Source organism: Hordeum vulgare, chromosome 6H, assembly GCF_904849725.1.
Source record: "Hordeum vulgare subsp. vulgare chromosome 6H, MorexV3_pseudomolecules_assembly, whole genome shotgun sequence".
In the NCBI taxonomy this organism is placed as follows: Eukaryota; Viridiplantae; Streptophyta; class Magnoliopsida; order Poales; family Poaceae; genus Hordeum; species Hordeum vulgare.
The window spans coordinates 398,894,057-398,916,645 of NC_058523.1; positions in this window are offsets into that span (position 1 = coordinate 398,894,057).

Sequence of the window (22,589 nt, forward strand, 5' to 3'; positions counted from 1 at the left end):
AGCACATCGGGCAAAAGAAAGCAATCAGCGGAAGCAATTGAGCTATTCATGGTGGCATCACACGTAGGCCGCGAGCCCGTGGCTAGCAGCAGCAAGCGGCAGAAAGGGCGAAAGTGGGCGCACGTGCGGGCGAGCAGTGGCAGCAGGCGAGCGCACGCATGCAACACGTAGAAGCGACAACATCTTGAGGAGTAGTCGTGGCTAGCAGCAGCCAGCAGCAACAAGTAGGCAAGCAAGGCAGCGACAGCAGTATAACTAGCAACACGGTCTAGCTCCGATCAAACGGATGCACGGGGATGACGGAGTCGGCAACGAGGAAGTCCCCTGACAACCTCCTGGTCGCCGGGGAGGCCAGTGGCCACAAGGACAGCAACTAGGGCAGCAAACCAGTCGCCGCATGCACGCATCTTCATTGGAGCTTGTCCTCCCCATTACCTACTAAAGCCGGCCACGAGGGCCTCCTCTCAACCGCAATGGCTCGACGTACAGGTGCACCGTGACAGCTCGACGGATAGGTGCACCATGGTATGACATGCAGCTAGCCGCGGTTTCTCGGGAAAAGAAATATGACATGTGGACCACTCAAGTCAGTGACGTTAGACTGATCCCGGCCGAGATAATTGGTTTCCTAGGTGGAAACTAGTATAGACAGGTTTCAGGTTGAGATTTACCAGGATCACTAAGTACAGGGTACAAATTTCAGGGATTTAAAGGTGAGAGTTCATTTACGACGAGCTCTACAAGCTCAAGTTTTAAAACAGATTTTACTCCTCTCTCATTAGTCCTTCTGAAGATTTCTTAAGTCTATGGCGGATGACCTTCGTCCTTGGCGGTGTCACCGACGGGCATGACTAAATAGTGTTTTCAGTTATGGGCTTGCGGCTTGACGGTGGCGGATCTAGCGGTTGACCTTTATGACATCGACGGCAGGCGACGGCTTCGGGGCTTGAGGATGATGGGGATGATTCCTCAATCAACGCACCATAATGATAAAACCTTTGCTGGCGATGAGCTTCTTCATCGTCTCACAACACCTTCTTAATTAGTGGAGAACGAGCTTTAGTTCCGGTTGGCAATAACCTTTAGTTTTGGCTCACCAACTGGGACTAAAAGATGGGTACTAAAGCCCCTCATCCTTTAGTCTCAGTTGGCCACAACGCGGGACTAAGTCCCTCCATGTGGCCTCGAATGTGCGGTGTGTCTGGAGGACCTTTAGTCCCGGTTGGTGACACCAACCGGGATTAAGGATTTTGTGTTTTTCGTTGGGGTTTAGGATTTTAGGGTTTATGGTTTATTTTTCCTTTTCATTTTGTGTTTTTCATTAAATTCTTTTTCATTTCCAACATATTTTACGCTACTACATATTGTACACGTTGATGCATATATAATATAATTTCTCGTACGATCATATATATATATATATATACAATTTGTCCTACAATTTAGAGATCATTACATGCAATGGTATTCTCCGCTTTTAGGTATGACCTCCGTAAGCAAAAAATCCCACCATTTCCTCTTAAATTGCTCATAGGTGGTTCTATGGAGGAGCTTCTCCCGCATGGCTTCAATCTTTTAAAAAGGAGATCAATATGAATATATTAATTGTGTTTATGTATATTAGATCATCATAAAAAATGTGAATAGTATTTACGTACTTGAAGTTGTCTTGCATCTATGCGCCATTCGGTCTCCATGCGAATGTTTTCGCAAACGTAGTATGCACATAAATTAGTCCCTTATTTTTGGCTCATGCACTTTGCGAGAATAAAATTCAGTCAGATAACAATCAAGCATGATAATGATATTGTAACTATAATTAAATAGATACACGTACCTAGTTAGTACTACTTAATTACCTTGGTCAATCGCAAACGCACCTTTGGTTTCCATTCATCGACGAGCTCTTTGATGAACCATTTCCAAACCTTGCCTGGCAAAAAAATGAATAACGGAGTTGTTAATTACTTGATATAAGGAAATGAACGAAAGAGGTCGGTCTAGTGCGATAATGATTGAAATTAGTTGTCGAGCATTTTAACCACGTTGGTGTATACTTGAGGGTTTTAACCTAGTGAGTCCAGAGCATTTACAGTTCCAGCATCAACTTTAATGGTGAGCAGGATCTAGTGGTACCTGCGCACGATTATATATATAAGCAAGCATGTATAACTCATCAACTACACTTAACATTGAGTAAGAAAAATAGAATTTATAGTACAAGACAGTAACACTCACTCGAAGTTGTAAGGAAATAGTATTTCTATTTTGGCATCTTGTGCCTTCAAAAACCTTAGGAAGTTATCCTCTAAGTCTTCAGGGTGGTATTCTATCAATTTTTCATTAAGGATATATGGGTCAATGAAGCCAATGTCATAGATTTCCTCTCTTTTGCATTGGAGAATCTTCATTTTGCATAATAGCGTACAAAAGAACATAGTAAGGATAATAACAGGCAATGAACGAGTTCGCTAGAGACTTAAATTACAAAAAGAAATCACTTACATACAATAACAATTGATGATAGATTTGTCGAGTGAGTCTTGATTGTATAACTGAAACAATTTGTCAAACTCAATGTATAACTCGTTTTCTTCGAAGTACTGCTTTTTCTTGATTTTCACCATGAGCATCACTCGCCCATTGGCAACTTCTTTCGTGTACCACTTATGCATTCTTTGCATTTGTGTTGATAGCTGTGGGACATGCTCAACTGGGACCAGATATTGCCTGGCGGCATATCGACATGCTACTTCAACCACGTGGACTTCCTCGGTGCCTAGGAGTTGATCAACACTTAGACCCATGTTTATAGCAGCGTTAGTAATCACCTTGAGTGGGGGATCGATTGCATTGCGTGTTCTTCGACTATGGAATTGTTTTCCCGCTTTTTTACTACATGTACATCTCGACTGCTACACTTGTTAATTATATGACATCCTAATAGAGCGGTCATAGTCTCATGGCCTATTATCCACATGTGCAGGTGTCGTTCAAGAAATTTCTTAAAGTGATCCATGGTTTTCTCACATATTATGTCCTTTGGCGGCGGGGGCGGTTTTGCTGCAAAATGGGACTTCACTTCTAAAACCATGACCGCTTTGAGCTCCTCGTCAGTCGTATTGTAAGCTAACATATTTTTGATAGGAGGATCACCTTTGGCTTTCTTCTTTGTAGCTTTCTTCTGAATAGGATTAGTCGACGGAGCGATGATCTTCCGCTTTTGACCTGCTAGAACATAGGGGTGGAGTCAGCTGGCGCGGTGGAGATCGACATGGACTCGCGTTGGGCTCCCTGATATCGACGTGGCGTGGATTCTGCTGGCGTGGCAGAGATCGTCATAGACTCGTGCTGGGCTCCCTGATCTCGACGTGGAGTGGACTTCGAGGTGTATTGCTACACGGAGGAGTCGGTGGCCTTGGCGCCGAGTTTGGAAACATGATGCATTCCTTTCTCCATACAATGACACCATATATGACTTCTCCTAGTGTGTGCTCCCCTTCACCTCCAGGAATGTCAAGCTCTAGTGACTCACATCCCGGCAGAACTTCATCCACCCCGAATTTAGCATAGTCAGCTGGAATCATATTGCCATGGATGGTTGCTTCAGGTTCATTAGGTAAAGCAAAGCCAACCGCCACCTTCATGGATATGTTCTTCATTTTCCGGCGTAGCTCACAATCTGTTGTAACATCCCAAAATTATAAATTTTGGAATGTTAATATAATTATTATTCGATTGTTTGTTGGTTGCCTGAGTGATTGAAACTTGTGTGAAATTTGAAACTTTTCGAAACTTTTGAATGAGAGGGAATAAAATGACTTTCCCCTTCTCCGGTGAATTCAAATTCAAGCTTTTAAAAGCAAAGAGAGAAGATGACATGACTTTTTCAACTATAAAGAATTTGAACGGAGATATTTGCATTGAATTCTTTTGCATTTCCATTCATTTTCTTCGTGCAAGAAATGCCGGGAAATACTTTCTGTCAAACAAAAGAGAGGAGGAACATGACCCTCGAACCCACGGGCATTTTGAAAGTTATTCGAACCCCCAAACTTAGAGGGTCATTTGAAAATTATTTGCAAAAGAAAATAAACCTTTTAGGCAATTTTGTGAAAATAATTTTTTCTGAAGTTTTTATTTTTGCCGTGGAAAAATGCCCATCATCTATATTTTATTTTTCTGATAATTTTAATGTATAAAAACTCTTTATTTTGAATTGATTTGATTTCCTTTTTATCGTTTAGTTTCCTAGTTTTAAAAATAGGAAAGAAATCGTTTCTATTAGGAAATAAGAGCTGGCCCAATTAAGAGCTTTCCAAATTTGGCCCAACAGAGATCATCTCCTACCTCCATCTCTTCTTCACGTGACAGAACCTTCCATCCATGGAGGAAGGAATCCTCTCCTTACCAATCTCCCTCCTCCTTCCTTCCGGACGCCATCCGAGACCGCCTATAAATTCCCACCGCCCCCCTCTCTCCATTTTTCCCGAGAAAACCCCCTCTCCTCGCCTCTAGCTCGCACGCCACCACCACCCCGTCGGCACCAGAGAACTCCTCCACCTCGCCACGACCAGGAGCTTTTCCTCCCAGGAACTCCTCCCTGCCGAGCCCCTCCCCCTGCACTCCCTCCACCCTTCGGCCACCTCTCCCCACCCCACCTTCGGACCCCTACTGCTCCCTCCCCTCCCTGGAAACCAGCGAGCATGCAGCACCACCAGTAGCTTTTCCCACCTCGCCACCCCACCTGCAGGCACCCCCTCCACCTCGCCACCACCCCCTCCCTGAAGCCGCCCCACCCCTTCGGCCCCCTTCCCCACCCCGTCGGAGTGCCCCCTCCCCACCGGCGACCCAACCCACCGGAGCCCCACTCCACCTCGCCACCAGCAGCCAGCACGGGATCAGCTTCCCAGCCGAGGTAACCTCCCCCCTCCTGTTTCTTTTTTTTTGTAGTAGCCCTTAGATCTATTTTTTACGGTATAGATTAGAGTGACTTACCCCTTCGGTTTTCTAAAAAGAACCGGCGGTGGTTTTTATTTAATTAGTTAGCCAAACAGTTCTCTTCTAACGTACGGACGTTTGTTAGTTTAGCACCGCAGCGCACACCCCCTAGCCAACCAGAGATCGCCACGTGGCCCGTAGTTAGTTAGCTTTTATTCTGTTTTTTTCAGATTCAATTCCAAAAACAGAAAGTTTCAATCTTGTTTAGCCCATAACGTTTGATCCCGAAGTCCAATGATAGTGATTATTTTTCCAGTAGCTCAGAAATTTCCTGTAGTTTTTAAAAACATATAATTTGTCTATGTTTGAAATTTGCAAATATAAGTTAGATCAGATTTAGTTTAAACCTTGTTTTGCCTATTCCAGGAGTTTAAAAATAGCTTTTAATTTGATTCCTTTTGGTACTGATCACTAGTGATCTTATGTATCAGTGGTAAAACTTTCAGATTTATTTGAGTATTTTAGCTCACTGTTTCATGTGAAACAATTTCTGTTTCACCTCTTTTAGGATTTCGGCTAATTCCTTTTCTATTTTTGTTTTAAAATATTTTCTTTATTATTTCAGAAATATTATGTTATGTTTCTGATAGTTAAACAGTAGTTTTGCAACAAGTTTTTATTTTATTTTTATTTGTTATCATGAAATCAATTCTAGTTCCTTAGTAACTTGCAATTGGTTTCCGCACTGTTTCAAATCCCGTTTGGGAATACTTTCAAGTAGTTTTGTGAAGAATAATTTATTTTATCTTAGTTAAACTTATATCTTAGTTCCATGTTATTATTTCTGTTGGACAAAAATCATTTAGTGTTTGATGTAGTAGAAGACTCTCTAGTCTTATTTGAAGTTTCTTTTGGAATTCCTATACACTCTCTTCTTCGTTTTGATTGTTAGAATGATTGCAAGTATAAGTGCTTATGTGAATGATATGTTTGTTATATAGATTTCATCGGAGAGTGACGAGTAGTCTATCAAGTTATTTTCTCGAGAAATCCTTCTTCGTCAACATCACCACGCAAGTCACTTTGATCATACTATCACCTATGTTTTATGCATCGTAGTTCTACCATCCTATGCCCAATTGCATGCTGAGTAGGTACTTGGAAATTTTAGTATAGATTGTAGTATCATGTGGTAGGCACACAACAACCCCGATACTTGGCCCCGGGACGGCAAAGTTCATATTGCTATGCTTGAGTAGACGGGATTTCGGTTGAGTGCATAACACGAGTGATGCGAGGTTGATTAAATAATCAAGACCGGTTAAGACAAGATTTTCAAGACCTCGGACGCAATGCAACTCTGGGTGAAGGACGGTTGATCGGCTCCCTGGAGAACCCAGTGGATGCCCGGGATGCTGGGGACGGCCATGACATCCTGCGGAAAGCTTCACCCAGGCTCAAAGGGACGGACGGATATTTTCAAGACCCAAGGCTTACCTGCACAGCCACAAGTCATTATGGGCTCTGGCTTGGTTGGACAACGCGGCGACTCTGGACAGGCGGTGCTAGCAGATGTAGAAGAACGGTAGGAATGGATGGGCACCGACAGGGATTCAAAGGGACCCGTTAAAAGACCATGTTTTGATCATCCGGTCTTCAAACACCCTGAAGTGCGAGGACATACTCGGAGGCGATCAAATCTTGTGGGGAACGTGTGCAAAACTCTGCAGAGTACTCAAACCTAATCGATTAGCCGTGTCCACGGTCATGGACGACTTGAGCCAAAGGAACTGAAGTTATCTGGAGTTCTCAACACCATTATATATATTTGATGAGGGTAAATATTGACAACTCGGGTACGAGAACTGGTTGGCGGAACCATCTCGTTAACAACCAACAATGTAGTAACATTTTGCTTTTAGCCCTCTCTTGATGTAGGAGAAAATTTGCTTTACGCCAAAAACTTATAGCCCCACCTGCCAAATATGCATGTAGAGATAGATGATATTTCACCCCTCTCTTATGTGACTTGCCGGCATATTCAATATGCTGACCTACACGGCTGCAACGTCTTATGTTGCAGATGTTTTTCATCCACGAGTAAGAGTATGATTCAGGGTTACGGTCTACACTCAACCTGCCGTTGGTGTTTATTGGGACTCCACTCCCTTGACCGCTTCCGCTGAGATATTTAAGGTATATATCAGTTTTACGCTATTTTACATGTGATTGCACTTTGATATATACATTGATGTACTGTGTGTGCCAGCATACTGATCCAGGGATGGCACAGAAACACAGAGGCTTGACTCGTCTTGAGTCGGGTCGCTACATCTATCCTCTCTTTGATATCATCCACGGGGTAGCGATCTAGCAGTGCATCATCGGCCCGAACCCTCATGGAACCCATGATGCTTTTTCGCATAGATGGGACGGTACTATCCAATGTTGGATCTGCTTGCTCTTGTCATGGAGATGCCCTTTGTTGGCTAATTATGTCCAGTTGCTCCTGATCCGGCTTTAATATGTGGTGCGACTCCTCATTACTTCTTTCTACCCTTTGAATCCGGTCTGCATCCTCATACTTTTTTCTATGACGGCTTCTATAAATGTTGTTCCACTCCGAAAATCCCTGAACCCACGAAACAATGCCTTTGCCTCTTGTTCATCCTCCATGATCAGGATTCTTGAGGGTGCATGTAAGCTCATCGTTCTCTCTCGCGCGCGCTGGAACAACCCCTTTCAAGCATCTTCTATTGTTTGAAGTAAAGCGTCTGAGGCTTTTTTAAAATCTACCTTTACAATAATCTGCCATGTTGTTGGGTCCAACTTTCCCCCATGCGCATAAAACCAAGTCTTGGACCTCTCGGGCCAATCCGTTGTAGCTGGAATGACCCCTTCTGCAACCATCTTGGCATCAACTGCTTTCCACTTAGGCACGGCTCTCTTGTAGCCACCTATCCCCAGAACATGGTGATACTTCTTTTTCTCAGCATTTATCTTATTTTTTTCTCGACCTTTCTAGAGCTTCAGCCGATTCCTTGTACTCCACAAATGTATCCTAGTGATCTTTTATTTTCTCTACTGCTCCAGTGAATTCTGGAGTATTCTTTTTTGCCTTGATGTAGTCGTTGTATAATCTTTTCTTCCAGCTCTGGAATTGTGTGGCCATCTTCTTAATAGAAAATTGCTTGAATTTCAACTGTTTGGTATCTATGAGACCATTTGGTAGGTTCAAATGTGACATCAGCGTATCCCAAAGCAAATCTTTTGATCTTTCGTTGACGTAACTAACTCCTCAATCTACCTTTGGGCTATTCCATTATCGAATGGTGATCGGGATTTGGTCCCTAACAATAACTCCGCGTAGATTTATAAATTTACAAACATTCTCTTCATGAGCAATTGGTTCGCCATCTTTTGCAACTTCATCGATGTTTAACTTTATGTTATCGCCCAACTTTTTGGCCCGGCCTTGTACCCTTCGAGAAGATTGGCTCGATCCGGAGGGCTAGAATAAGAAAGATTCGATAATATATATATATATATATACATACAAAATAATTAATATATCTAATGATCACCAGAGGCTTAATATATATACATACCTCACCGGACATTATTTATTGTCTAACATTTTCTTCGCCATCATCGTTTGTTTGCCCGTCGTCTCTTGGTTCTTCCTCAAGTCCCTCACCAGACTCGTTCATATATTGTGTGCCGTCATCTTGTTCATACTCTTGGTTTGGGGAGGATCGTATGATGGCGAAGAGGTCATCTTCATTGTATCTGCTGCTATCGTCCATAGCTTAACAGAAATAATTTGAAAACAACATCGGCATCAAGAAAATCAAGGCAAAACCAAAAGAATCAATGAAATCCAATGGAAAAGTTGTATCATTGGAACAACAACTAATAAATATTTTTATGCCACAAATAAAATCTTAAGAAAAAGAAATGTACAATTTTATTAAGATAACAAAAAGGATTTTACCTAAAGTTTTTGATACAAAAATAATTTGTCAAAAAGCTATTTGAAAAATCTACTTATGAAAAAAAGATGATGTCTTACAAATCAAAGAACAACAAAATAAAAATAGATCACATATCACAACGACGACGACGTCTTGGGCTCAAGGTCGGGGACTAAAGTTCACCACATCATATACAACATTGACACTTAATTTTTTTAACAAGATCATCATGATCAAGTAACGAATCATCATAATCTTAATTTTAGTCATCGCATCACATAAAGCATTGACACTTCAAACTAGGAAAAAATCATAGTGCCAATAACATCTACTGAAGATTTTAGATCATCATCCATCCATCCATTCATCTATCACTAATTTGATCAACATCCATTCACCGAAAAAACACAATGTATATTTATATATCATAAATATAGAATAATCAAACACAAGTATCATATCCATTTTCAATTAGGTCAAGAAATTGCAAAAAAATTAGGGACTCGCGCACTTCTAAAGGGACCGATGACAGGGGCTGGGGACGCCGGTAACATGACCGGCATAGAGGTCTGCGTCGGCGAGCTTTGGTCATTGTTGAGCGTGTGGCCGTGGGCCTCTAGCGAGCAAGGCGAGGATTTGGGCGGCTTTGCAACTCATCGGGAGCACGACGAGCACCATGGAGCGGCTGGAGAAACTCTTCCTCGAGTAAGCCAACGGGCATGGCGCTGCCGCACTCAGGCACGCGCGCGCGGCCATAGTGAGGGGGCCAAACAATAGCGCAACAGAGAGGGAGGAACGAGGTGAAGGCTCACCGTGGGATCACATGGGGGCTCATCAGCGGTTTAGGAGCAGCAGGGGCGGCGAATTCGTCGAAGAGCCACCTGCGGGGGAGAGGTTGAAGAAGACGCGATTGGCGGTGCGGGCAGCCTAGCGGCATCGATCTGATTGTTCTCTTGGGAGGTGGCTCGCACTCGGAGAACAGGTAGTTATATACCCGCGACCTTTAGTACTGGATCGAGACACCAACCGGGACTAAAGGTTCTTTAGTCCCGGTTGAAACCACGAACCGGGACTAAAGGTCCACCTTTTCGACGGCCCAAATTCTGCATGGGAGAAGGAACCATTAGTCCCGGATCGTGGTTACAACCAGGACTAAAGGTGTCCTTTTCTTTTCTTTTTTGTTTTTCTAAACAGAACAATTTTTGTTTTTCGATTTTGAATAACTCTTAGAATATTTAGAGTTTTTGAGTCAACCTTTTTGCTTTAGGTCACAAAAATTATAAATTTCTCTTAGTGCGAGTAGTTTTCAAATTTTAATAGTTTAAATTTGAATTCTTTGAAATCTGTGTGAATCACTAGTTTGTGAATAACTTTAATTTAAAAATAGATTTTTTAGTGATTCTTTTTTGTGCTCTTTAATATTATTGTGTTTTCTTCAATTTGGGAATTTTTAGGATATTTCAAATAGATGTTTTAATCAAAAACAGATTCTCTTTAGCTCTTTTAGTTTTATACTTTTTCCTTTTTTAAAATTATTGTAGTTTTTGTTTTCGTGTTATTCTTTTGCCATATTATATTATGTTTTTCTTAGTTAATATGAGGAGTTTTAATTTTCATTTTGAAGAAATTATTTGATAGATTCAATTTTATAGATTGAAATTAATTTTTGTAAAATGCATAACAATTTGAAAACTAAAACAAATGAGTTGATTCAAATTTCTCTCGGTTCATCTTGAAGATTTCTATCAACTATATAGTATCATTTCGACATGAAATTGCATAGTTAATTTTGCACTTATTAATTAAATACAAAATTGCATTGATTAACTCCTGTGTATAATTAAATACTAAAAGATATGAATGATTCCTAATTTTGAAAATTCATAACTTTATAAATAATTATTCAAAAATCATGTTTCAAATGCCAAAAATCCTTGCTCTTACAAAGATTCTAGCATTAGAAAGGGGTAGCAAAATGATTTTTTTTTTGCTTGCTTATGTTAGGGTAATCCTAGGAACACCCAAAACACATGTATACCGTAACTCTTACAAAGATTCTCTCCAGTTTATCCGAAGTGGGTCTTTCCAGCTATAAGTGCGAAAACTCACAAAAGATAAAGTGATGACGGTGAAGCCCGTCACATCCTAGAGTGGGATCATGGGGTAGAAGATTTTTTCTTCGCATATGTACCTTGCTTATGATTGCGCCATAACCCTAGGAATCTTCATCATTTAATAGGATCCTTGGGTTAGTGTTCACTTTGAAGGGAGGAATTCCATCAAACTTATTATAATCTTCTGACATGTGTGTCTTTTCCTCCACTCCCATGATGTTTCTTTTCCCTGAAAGAACTATGTGGCGCTTTAGCTCATCGTATGATGTATTCTCTTCCTTATCTTTTCTTTTTCTAGGTTTGGTAGACATGTCCTTCACATAAAAAACCTGAGCCACATCATTGTCTAGTACGAATGGTTCGTCCGTGTACCCAAGATTGTTGAGATCCATTGTTTTCATTCCATACTGCGGGTCTACCTTTACCACGCCTCCTGTCAGGTTGACCCATTTGCATCGAAACAAATGGACCTCAAAAGAACGTCCATAGTCAAGTTCACATATCTCCTCTATGTAACCATAATATGTGTCATTTTCCCATTGTGTAAGTGCATCTAGTGCCTCTTAGTGATTTTGGTGTATTGAAGACTTATAGGTTAAGGTGTTATATGTTTGTGAGTGTACACATGCTCTGTAAGTCGCTGAGGAGTTTGAGATAATGTGAGAAAGTCGACTCCTAAAAATGAATGTCTTCAACTGAAGACTTTGATGCTTTCCTAAAGATTTTGAAAGTGAGAAAATTGGTGTGTCCTTGAAGATATTGAAACGAGGATTTTGAAGCGTGAAGGCTTTCATTTTCATAGTTTAATTTCCTTTATCTTGAGTCATAGGAACACTGTATTCTTAAAGGGGGTCGAGGTAATACTAAGGAAAAGTTTCCAAGTGATACTCATCTCAAAAGCCTACACATATCCAATTCTTCAAATGATGCCTTTGGAAATCTTTTATAGTTAAGTCAATTTCTTCAGTGACTCGGATGAATATCTTCTAGTCTTTGAGGAAATTTCTCTAAGTGAGAAGTTAGGATCTCGCTAATGAGAATTGCCTACAAGTGAGGAATATGAGAGATATGAGGATTTTCATAGCTTGAAAGTTCCAACCGTTGTTGCACCAAGCGCGAGCTGTCCACAAACCTTATCCACATAATAGTCATGTCATTGGGGAATTTATGTCATATCATGTCGGGATTGCTCCCACACTACAAATAGCCGCCCCCTACAACCACTAGCTGGTTGGCTGTTGTGAGAAAGAACTTGACACTTATCATTTGAGAGCACCCCATCTTGTGAGGACTTTGAGAGAAAATCATCTCCTGAGTGCTTATTTTGTTGCACATAGTTTGTTTCTTAGCAATTTCCTCAAACAGAATTCCCTCGGCAATGAATTCATAAAAATCACCTATTCACTCCCTCTAGTCGATATAACGCACTTTCAATTGGTATCAGAGCAAGGTACTCCCTTGTTCTGTGTGATTTTGGTTTAACCACTTGGAGTTTTAGTTATGTCAACCGCAGGTATGATCAAGGTCACTATGGGTTGTCCTACCTTTGAAGGGATGGACTACCCCCTACTGTAAGAACAAGACAGGCATGCATCTCGAAGCAATTGACAACGAACTCTGGTACATTGTGGAAAATGGTGTTCCCGCTATATCTGAAGCTAACAACGCTGCTGATGTGAAGAGATTCAAGCAACTCGACTCCCAAGCGAAGAATATCATATGTGGCCATGTGAGCAAAGGTCAGTACGGCAGAGTTAGTGCTTTGGGATCTGCAAAACTCATCTCGGACAGGTTGTCCAAAGTCAACGAAGGAATCTCTACTCAACATAACTCTTGGGTTGATGTTCTTTGTAATCTCTTCAACCGCTTCAAAAGACTCGATAATGAAAATTGTCAGCAAATTATCGATTGCCTCACTGATATCTCCAATGAGCTATAGGCTCTTGGAGTCACTCACATCACTGACCATGAGGTGGTGAAGAAATTGTTGAGATCTCTTGATTCCTCATTCGATACACTGGTTCTGATGATTCAAGAGCGTGGAGACTACAGGTCACTAGATCCTGCTGATATTCCTGAGAGACTCAATACTAATGAATTCTAACAATCTAAGAAGAGAGATCTCTATAGTCCAAGCTATGTAAGATCTCGTGCACTGAAGGTAAAGGTTGTTTCCTCATACAAAGAAGAAGAACCTCGTTGCAATCTTGGTGATCTTGAAGCACTTGGTCACGAACTTGCAATGCTTGTTAGGAAATTCCAAAAGTTCTCCACACGAGGTCAGTTTGGAAAATCTTCAAGAAGATATGTGAGGAAATCAGAATCTTCACACGAGGACTACAAGAAAAGAACCTGCCACAAATGCAAGAAGTCTCGTCAGTAGGTTGCTGATTTTTCCTCAGTGGGTAAAGGAATAAAAGAAGAAGTACAAGGATGACAGTTCTGATGACTCAAGGAAAAAGAAGAAATCTTAAAAATCCTCATCATCAAAGTCCCCATCGCACAAGAAGAATAGTTTCAGGAAGGCTCATGATCTTATTGCCAAGGAAATGGATTCTGACGAAGAATATGAGGAATGTGATGGAGAGGAAGGATGTGAGGAGGAGTCAAAGTCTCGTGTGGCAAGTCTAGACCTTGCTAGCACATTCTTCAGCAAGTTCATCTTAAACCTCAAAGAAAATGACTACGTTAACAACAGTGATGACTGCGACGATGACTTTGCTCCCACCTATTGCTTCATGGCAAAAGGTGCCAAGGTACCCAAACATACTTCCTCTTCTGACTCGACTGACACTGAACCTGATTATTATCAGAAACCTAGTTACTACAAACTTGCTAATATTGCCACTAAGCAACAGAATGCTCTTGTAAAGCTTCATAAACTGCTAGACAAAAGCAATGACCTGTTGAACAAGGAAATGGATCAAACTCAAATTCTGACTGATGATATTCAAAGTCTTAAGTCTAAATTTGATAGTCTTCAAGAACGTCATGACACTCTCTTGGCTGATCATGATAAGTTTTCTTATGGATTTATCAAAGAAAGCAAGATCTTGAGAAACTAAGAGCGTCTCATGATGATCTTCGAAGTGAAAACCAATCTCTGCTTGCTCAACATATCAGTTCCGCCCAGGAAGAATTCATTCCACCATGTATGAAATGCATCGAACGTGAATCTGCTAATATTTCACCTGAAAGTTCAAATGCTTCTATTGCTACAAATTCTTCAACTATACATGTGGTCACAAATTCCTCACTTGAGGAATCCACAAATGTCACTGACGAGAATGCAGGGTTGAAGGAATTGTATGTGATAGGCATATACAAAAGTCTCAAAGGATATCAAACCCTTTGCGATGTGCTCAAAAATCAGATTCTAAACAGAAACCCTAGGAAAGAGGGTATTGCATTTGAGAGGAAATTGAATGCTGATGGATCATACTGTAAACCTGAGCAGTATCCCAAAACCTCATGGGTTGCTGCGAAAGGACCTCCTATAGACCATCTACATTGTCGGGCGTTACATGTGAAACTTCATATTCCTCTGATGAGTCACTTGACTCCAACTATAAACTGTTCAAAAATCAGAATGGTGAAGTACTTGCTAGATATGTTGGAACTAACTGCAGGGATGGACCACTGTTGAGGAAAATTTGGGTTCCTAGAAGCAGCTTGGAAAATCTTCAGGTGATTGTCCTGATGACACCGCACATGAATAAAAAGAACCCCAGATCAAATTCCTCATGTGGACCAAAGTCTTCACAAGGATCAAATTCCTCATATGGTCAAAATTATGCCCATGCTCGTGCTAATGCTTCTGTTATGTAGGGAAACTACAAGGGTCATGAATATGTGCATTATTCCTCAAATCATTATGTTCATAAATCCTCGAAGAATTTCTCTGCATATGCATTCGAATACACTAACCCCTCTGTTGTGAAACGAACTGCATTACCTTCAATGCCTAAGTTTTCATATGGTGCTCGTAGAATGATGAACTCTTTACCACCCCTTGTGATGTGGGTGGTGAACAAATTGAACTAACCATATATGCACGTCAGGTCTCTAGACGAACGTAATCGTCTAAAGAATTTGCTGGAGACCTTAGGAAATGCTTGAAAGGACGCAAGTTATTTATGATGAAATGATATTCATTTCACACCTCCTCATGTTATCTTAAACTCTACACTATTGATGAAATTCAAGTCTGATGAATTTGATGTCATATTCTCCTCTCTAAAGCTTATGAGATAGTAAGTTGTACTAATTCATCTGCAGGTAGAAACCCCTAAAGCCACTTAGTGGGTTCTTGACAGTGGATGTACTAATCACATGACTGGTGACAAGTGTCCATTGATGAACATCCCATTAACTCCATCACCCCTAAAGCATATCACCTACACAGATAATGGAAAAAAACAAGGTATTGGGTCTTGGTAAGGTTGTTATCTCCAAGGACCGGCACATGGACAAATTCATGCTTGTCGAATCCCTTGGGTTCAACCTCATGTTAGTCTCAATGCTTTGTGATCTTGATATGATTGTCATCTTTGGAAAATATTGTTGCGTAGTCATCATAGAATCTTACAAATCCAAAGTCTTCGAAGGCTTTAGGAGAGGAGATTTGTAAATTGTTGATTTCTCTACAAGTCCACAGCCGGCCACCTGTCTACTTGCAAAAGCTTTAGAGGGCTGGCTATGACATCAATGACTTGGTCATGCTGACATGAGGAACCTGCACACTCTCATGAAGAAGAAGCATCTCATTGCCATCGAGGGTGTCAAATTCCTCAAGGATCATTTGTGTGGGGCTTGTGAGTCTGGAAAGATGACCAGATCCAATCATCCCTCGAAGACTATCATTACTACCACTCGTCCTTTTGAATTACTTCACATGGAGCTCTTTGGCCCTACTCATTATGCCACACTAATCAATGCAACATCTCTATATGTCTTTGTCATTGTTGATGATTATTCACGTTACACTTGGGTGCATATTATCTGCTGCAAAATTGAAGTGCAGGAAGTCTTCAAACGATTTTCCTCAAGGGCCTCGACGAATTTCGGTGTCAATATCAAGCACATCAGGACTGATAATGGGACTGAGTCAAAAGCACTCATCTTGATGACTATCTTGATGAACTTGGTATTACTCATGAGCTATAAGCCCCATATACTCCTCAGCAGAATGGTGCCATGGAGCGCAAGAATAGGACACTTCAGATGGCTCGCACTATGCTTGAAGAATATTAGACCCCTTGTCGTTTTTGGCCTGAGGCAATCAGCACTGCATGCCACATCATCAACATGGTATATCTTCACAAATTCCTCAATAAAACCCCATATGAACTCCTCATTGACAAGAAACCCACTGTAAGTTATTTCAAAGTCTTCGGTGTGAAATGCTGGATTAGAGATCCTCACCACAGTTCTAAATTTGCACCGAAAGCACATGAGGCTTTTATGGTTGGTTACACAAAGGACTCACATACCTACAGAGTCTTCAACAACTACCACAACAAAGTTACTGAAACTGTGGATGTGCGGTTCGATGAAACCAATGGCTCACAAAGAGAGCACATGCTTCCTGTGCTAGATGAAATGGCTCCCGAGGAATCCATTAGGTTCAAGGCAACTAAATATATCATCCCCACTGAAGAACCTCTACCTGTTAAAGAAGTCATCCCAAACAATGAATAAATTCGTGTTGGTGCACCTGAGGAAATTGTTGCTGATCAAAATCCTCAACCCCAACAAAGTCATCAACCTCCTCATCCTAGGCTTGCAAATGAAGTGCAGATTGATAAAATCCTCGATGACATCAATGCACCAGGACCCCTCACTCGCTCAAAAGCTTCACATTTAACTAAGTTTTTTGGGCACTCTTCCTTTGTGTCTTTCACAGAACTCTCAAAGGTTGATGATGCCTTTATGGAGCCTTGGTGGATTCAAGAAATGCAAGAGGAACTACATAAATTCAATCTTAACAATGTGTGGGAACTTGTCAAGCGGTTTGATCCTCACAAGCACAATATCATCGGTACCAAGTGTATCTACCAAAAAAACAAGATGAAGATGGACACATAGTGAGGAATAAGCCTCGACTTGTAGCACAAGGCTAAATGCATGTTGAGGGAATTAACTTCGATGAAACTTTTGCACATGTTGCTAGACTTGAAGCTATTCATATATTGCTTGCTTATGCTAACCATCACAATATCACCTTATATCAAATGGATGTGAAAAGTGCAGTCCTCAATGGTAATCTTGAGGAAGAAGTATATGTTGCTCAGCCCCCAGGTTTTGAAGACCCAAAGCATCCTGATACGTCTCCAACATATCTATAATTTTTGCTTATTCAATGCTGTTATATTATCAATCTTGAATGTTATACGATCATTTCACTACAACTTTATATTATTTTTTGGGACTAACCTATTAATGGTTGCAAAATTACACAAGTTCTTGTTTCACACTTTTGTTTGTAGGAATTAATTCATCCTAAATGGAGTTTGTATGCGATCTGGAGACCCGTTTTACTGAAGCTTATTACAGGATCACGAGAATTGTGTATGTGATTGAGTCCAACTCTTAACATATCTGATATATTTGGCCAAGACACGACTTTGGAGACTCATGAGGGCTGCGAGGAGCCCCTAGGAAGGTTCTTGAGGTGCCCGAGAGCCATTGGATCAAGGATCCATCCATCGGAGGGCCATAGAGCACCACAAAGGCACATATAAGGAGAGAAAAACCCTAATTTTGGTAGAGCCACCAAGAGCCACAAATTTGCCTCTCCCTTGGCAGCCGCGAAGAAGGGGAGAGGCTCCTCCATTGCAGCACCAAGACCAAGGAAGAAGGAGGGGCAAGGGGCCACCGCCAGTCACCACCTCCGCCGCCCGTCGTCGGTGTTGTGGCCGCCATCTCCTCCATCTCTTTAGGGCTGCACCTCTCCATCAACAAATCTCTCTTTCTCACCATGGTAATGTGTGAGTAATCCTCCTCGGGGCTGAGGGTATGTACTAGTATCTATGTGTTCAATCTCTCTCCCTCATGTTCTTGAGATGGCACGATCTTGATGTATCGCGAGCTTTATTAATATAGATGAATCATATGAAGTTTTCCCCTCTCTATCTTCTTGTGATGAATTGATTTTCCCTTTGAAGTTTTCTTTTCGGATTGAGTCTTTAAGGATTTGAGAACACTTGATGTATGCCTTGCGATGGGATATCTATGGTGACAATGGGATGTTCTATTTATCCACTTGATGTATGTTTTGGTGATCAACTTGCGGGTTCCGTGACCTTGGGAATCTATGCATAGGGGTTGGGACATGTTTTTGTCTTGAATTTCCGATAGAAACTTTGGGGCACTCTTTGAAGTTATTTGTGTTGGATTGAACATGATGAATCTAAATTATGTGATGAATATCGTATAATCATGCCCATGGGTACTTGTGGTGACATTGGAGTATCTAGGTGACATTAGGGTATTGGTTATGTGTATCTTAAGGTGTTATTTTAGTACGAACTCTAGGGCTGTTCGTGACACTTATAGGAATAGATCGTAAGATTGATCAGAAAAGATAACTTTGAGGTGGTTTCGTACCCTACAATAATTTCTATGTTTGTTCTCCCTATTTGTGACTTTGGAGTGAACTCTTTGTCGCACGTGAGGGATTTATATATGATTCAACTATGTTAGTATTATTGAGAGAACTTGCACTAGTGAAAGTATAGACCCTATGCCTTGTTTCCAAGCAGTTATACAACGTTTTGCTCGTTGTTTACTATTTGTTACCTTGCTGTTTTTATATTTTCAGATTACAAAAACCTATATCTAGCATCCATATTACACTTGTATCACCATCTCTTCCCAGAACTAGTGCACCTATACAATTTAACATTGTATTGGGTGTGTTGGGGACACAAGAGACTCTTTTTTATTTGATTGCAGGGTTGCTTGAGAGAGACCATGTTTATCCTACACCTCCCACAGATTGATAAACCTTAGGTCATCCACTTGAGGGAAACTTGCTATTGTCCTACAAAGCTCTGCACTTGGAGGCCCAACACGAGTCTACAATAAGAAGGTTGTGTAGTAGACATCGCATACCGACCAAGTCTTCAGACTCAACAAGGCTCTTTATGGCCTCAAGCAGGCCCCTCGGACGTGGTATGACACATTAAAGGAATTCCTCATGAAGAAGGGCTTCAAACCCGGTTCACTCGACCCAACTCTTTTCACAAAATCCTATGACAATGAACTATTCGTGTGCCGAATATATGTAGACGATATTATCTTTGGTTGTACTCACAAACGTTAGAGTGACGAACTTGGCCATATGATGGGTGAAGGATAACAAATGTCCATGATGGGGAAGTTGAAATTCTTCCTAGGTCTTCAAATTCGTCAACGACACAATGACATCTTCATCTCTCAAGAGAAATACCTTGAGGATGTCGTGAAGAAATTCGGCATGCAAGACTGCAAAGGAGTCAAGATTCCAATGCCCAGAAACAGCCACCTCTGCACTGACGTAAATGGAGAAGATTTTGGTCAGAAGGTATATCGCTCCATGATTGGCTCCTTATTGTACCTATGTGCATCTAGGCGAGATATGATGCTTAGTGTTTGCATGAGTGTCCATTTCCAAGCAACACCGAAGGAATCACACCATAAGGGTGTGAAGCATGTTTTTCGATATCTAGCTCACACACAAACGCTTGGATTATGGTATCCCAAGTGCTCAAATCTTCATCTCATTGGATTTTTTGGCTCTAACTATGCTGGTGGTCGTGTGGATCGCAATTTAACATCAGGCACATGTCATCTCCTCGATCGATCCTTAGTGTGTTGGTCTTCGAAGAAACAGAAATGCGTGACACTTTCCACTTCCAAAGCTGAGTATATTGATGTTTGGTCGTGTTGTGTTCCACTACTGTGCATGAATCAAACCCTCAAGGACTACGACATCAATGTGAAGAATGTTCCAGTGTACTGCATCAATGAGAGTGCAATCAAGATTGCGAACAATCCAGTACAACACTCGAAGACCAAGCACATCGAGATTCGTCATCATTTTCTTCGTGATCATGTACTCAAGGGCAACATCTTCCTCGACCACGTGAAAACTGAAGAACAACTAGAAGATATCTTCACTAAACCCTTGGATGAAAAGCGATATTGCAAGTTGCGGTGTGAGCTAAATATCTTAGAATCTTCGAATTTTCTATTGAAGGACACACATCCTAACACTTATGCAAAATTTATGACTTTGATGTTCAACACATGAACAAACATTTTTCTTCAATCAATGAAGACTAACCGTTTAACTGGGAAGAAATTAATGAAGAATTTGATTCTCAGAACCCTATTGCAATTGTACGCGGTGTTTGAAATCGTCATTCTTATATGGTGGGTTACGCCACCAACCAAAGTTGAAATTCTTCGAAGTTGAGATTTTTTTTGCAAAATTCTTCAAATTTTCAAATTGCTCAAGTTCTGAACTTCCTCAAAAGTTCTAATTCTTCAAACTTTTCTACATGTGTTCTTCACTGAACATATATATAAACATGGGATTCACTATTCGTCGGCCTCGGTGAAGAATAGTTATTCTTCATCCCCCTCTATTTTCTCATCAATGCACCATAATTATATGTTTCATAAATTTTTTCTTATTTCATACATAAAAAGAGACCGTAAGAATTTTATAGTGAGCATAAAAAATATTTTATGTCACGTAAAATTACAAACATAAAAACATAGTATAAAATATACATGAAATACGATTTTTCTCGCCTTATGACCTATATTTTTATTTTTTTTACATCAAAATTTACATAATGAACCAATATAAATCTAACTATTGGTATTCCAAATGTAATTTATTTATGAAATAGTTGTAAGATTATCTCGGTGAAGAATAACTTATTCTGCACCCTAGGTGATGAATAGACTTTCTATATATATATATATATATATATATATATATATATATATATTTATATTTATATTTATATATATATAGGGTCGCGCTATTGGGTGAGGAATAGTTTTTCTTCACCCCCCTCTATTTTAACATCAATGCATTGTAATTTTACGTTTCGTAAATTTTGTCTTATTTTATACGTAAAAAGTGACCATAAAAAAATATAATCAATGTAAAAATATTTTATGTCACGTAAAATTACGAACATACAAAAATAGTGCAAAAAATACAATAAACTCAATTTTTTTGGTCTTGTCACCTATATTTTTGTTTTTCTTTTGTAAAATTTTACGTAGTGATTTAATATAAATGTAACTATTTGTATTTTAAATGTAATTTATTTGTAAATTGATCGTAAGATTTATCTTGGATGAAGAATAAACTATTCTGCACCCTGGGTGATGAATAGAGTTTATATATATATACATACATACATACATACATATATATATTTGGTCTTTTAAAGTCCTCAACATCATTCACTTAGTGTTAATTCTTCAAGTTGTTTTTCTTCTAAGTGAATGTGATCGGACCCGTTCCCCCTCTATGCTAAGCTCAACCCAGTTTGTTCTCAAATTCTACATATGCGCCCTCCTTAAAATCTGTTCAAAGTGTTCATTGAGTCATTGTCAGGTGAAGAATTTGCGAACAAAATCTTCAAAAATATCTTATCAAATTTTTCGGTCGTTATCTCTCAAACCGCTCCCACTTCCAACGACTGGATAACCCACCATCCCCATGATCTCCACCTCTTTATACGTGGGTGACACATGTCACGCAGAGAGGAAGTGTCAAGGGTAATGTGGCCCAAAATCTTCGGGCCAGACCGTTTTCACCTGAGCTATAAATACCCCTTCACCCTCCTTCAGTAACTCTCTTCCTCTCAATCTCACTCTCCACTACTCGAGCTCAGACCTAGCACCACCACTGAAACTCATCATCGCCGCTGTGGAAGAGCTTCACTGCCTTGACTTCTTCGTCACCGTACTCGCGTCTGTCGCGGATATATTCACTCTACCGCTGTTGTAGCCGTCTTCTTTCGTCGAGTTAGGGCGTAGAAGATCCAAACCGACGAACTTCTCCTCCTCCACTTCTCCATGTTCGTCATGTTCATCAGCAAGGGTAATTAAAATCTAATTTTATTGCCCTAGTAGATCTTTATGATTTCTCAGAATCTTCAAAAAGATGTTTATTCCTCAACAATTCATCATATGAACACCTCCTAAGCCTAATTCACTTGATTTATTTCACTAAGACATGTTATTCTTCAAAAGATTCCTCAATTGTGTAAATTCTAGGATCTGCACAACTCTGGAGCCTAAGTCAAGAACACTTAGGCCTTGTTTGGTTCCAGGGGAACTAATCCCCTAGTGGAATTAATCCACTAGGGGATCAAATTGATCCCTGCCTGTCACCAATCCACCGTATAGCTCATCCATGTCAAACCACTTCACTTCAAACTCATTTGGTTCTCTCATACTAAAAGGGGGGTTTGGTTCAGTTATTAATGACCCATCAATTTCAGCAAAAAAAACAAACATCCTAGATAAAATAAAAACAAACATCCTA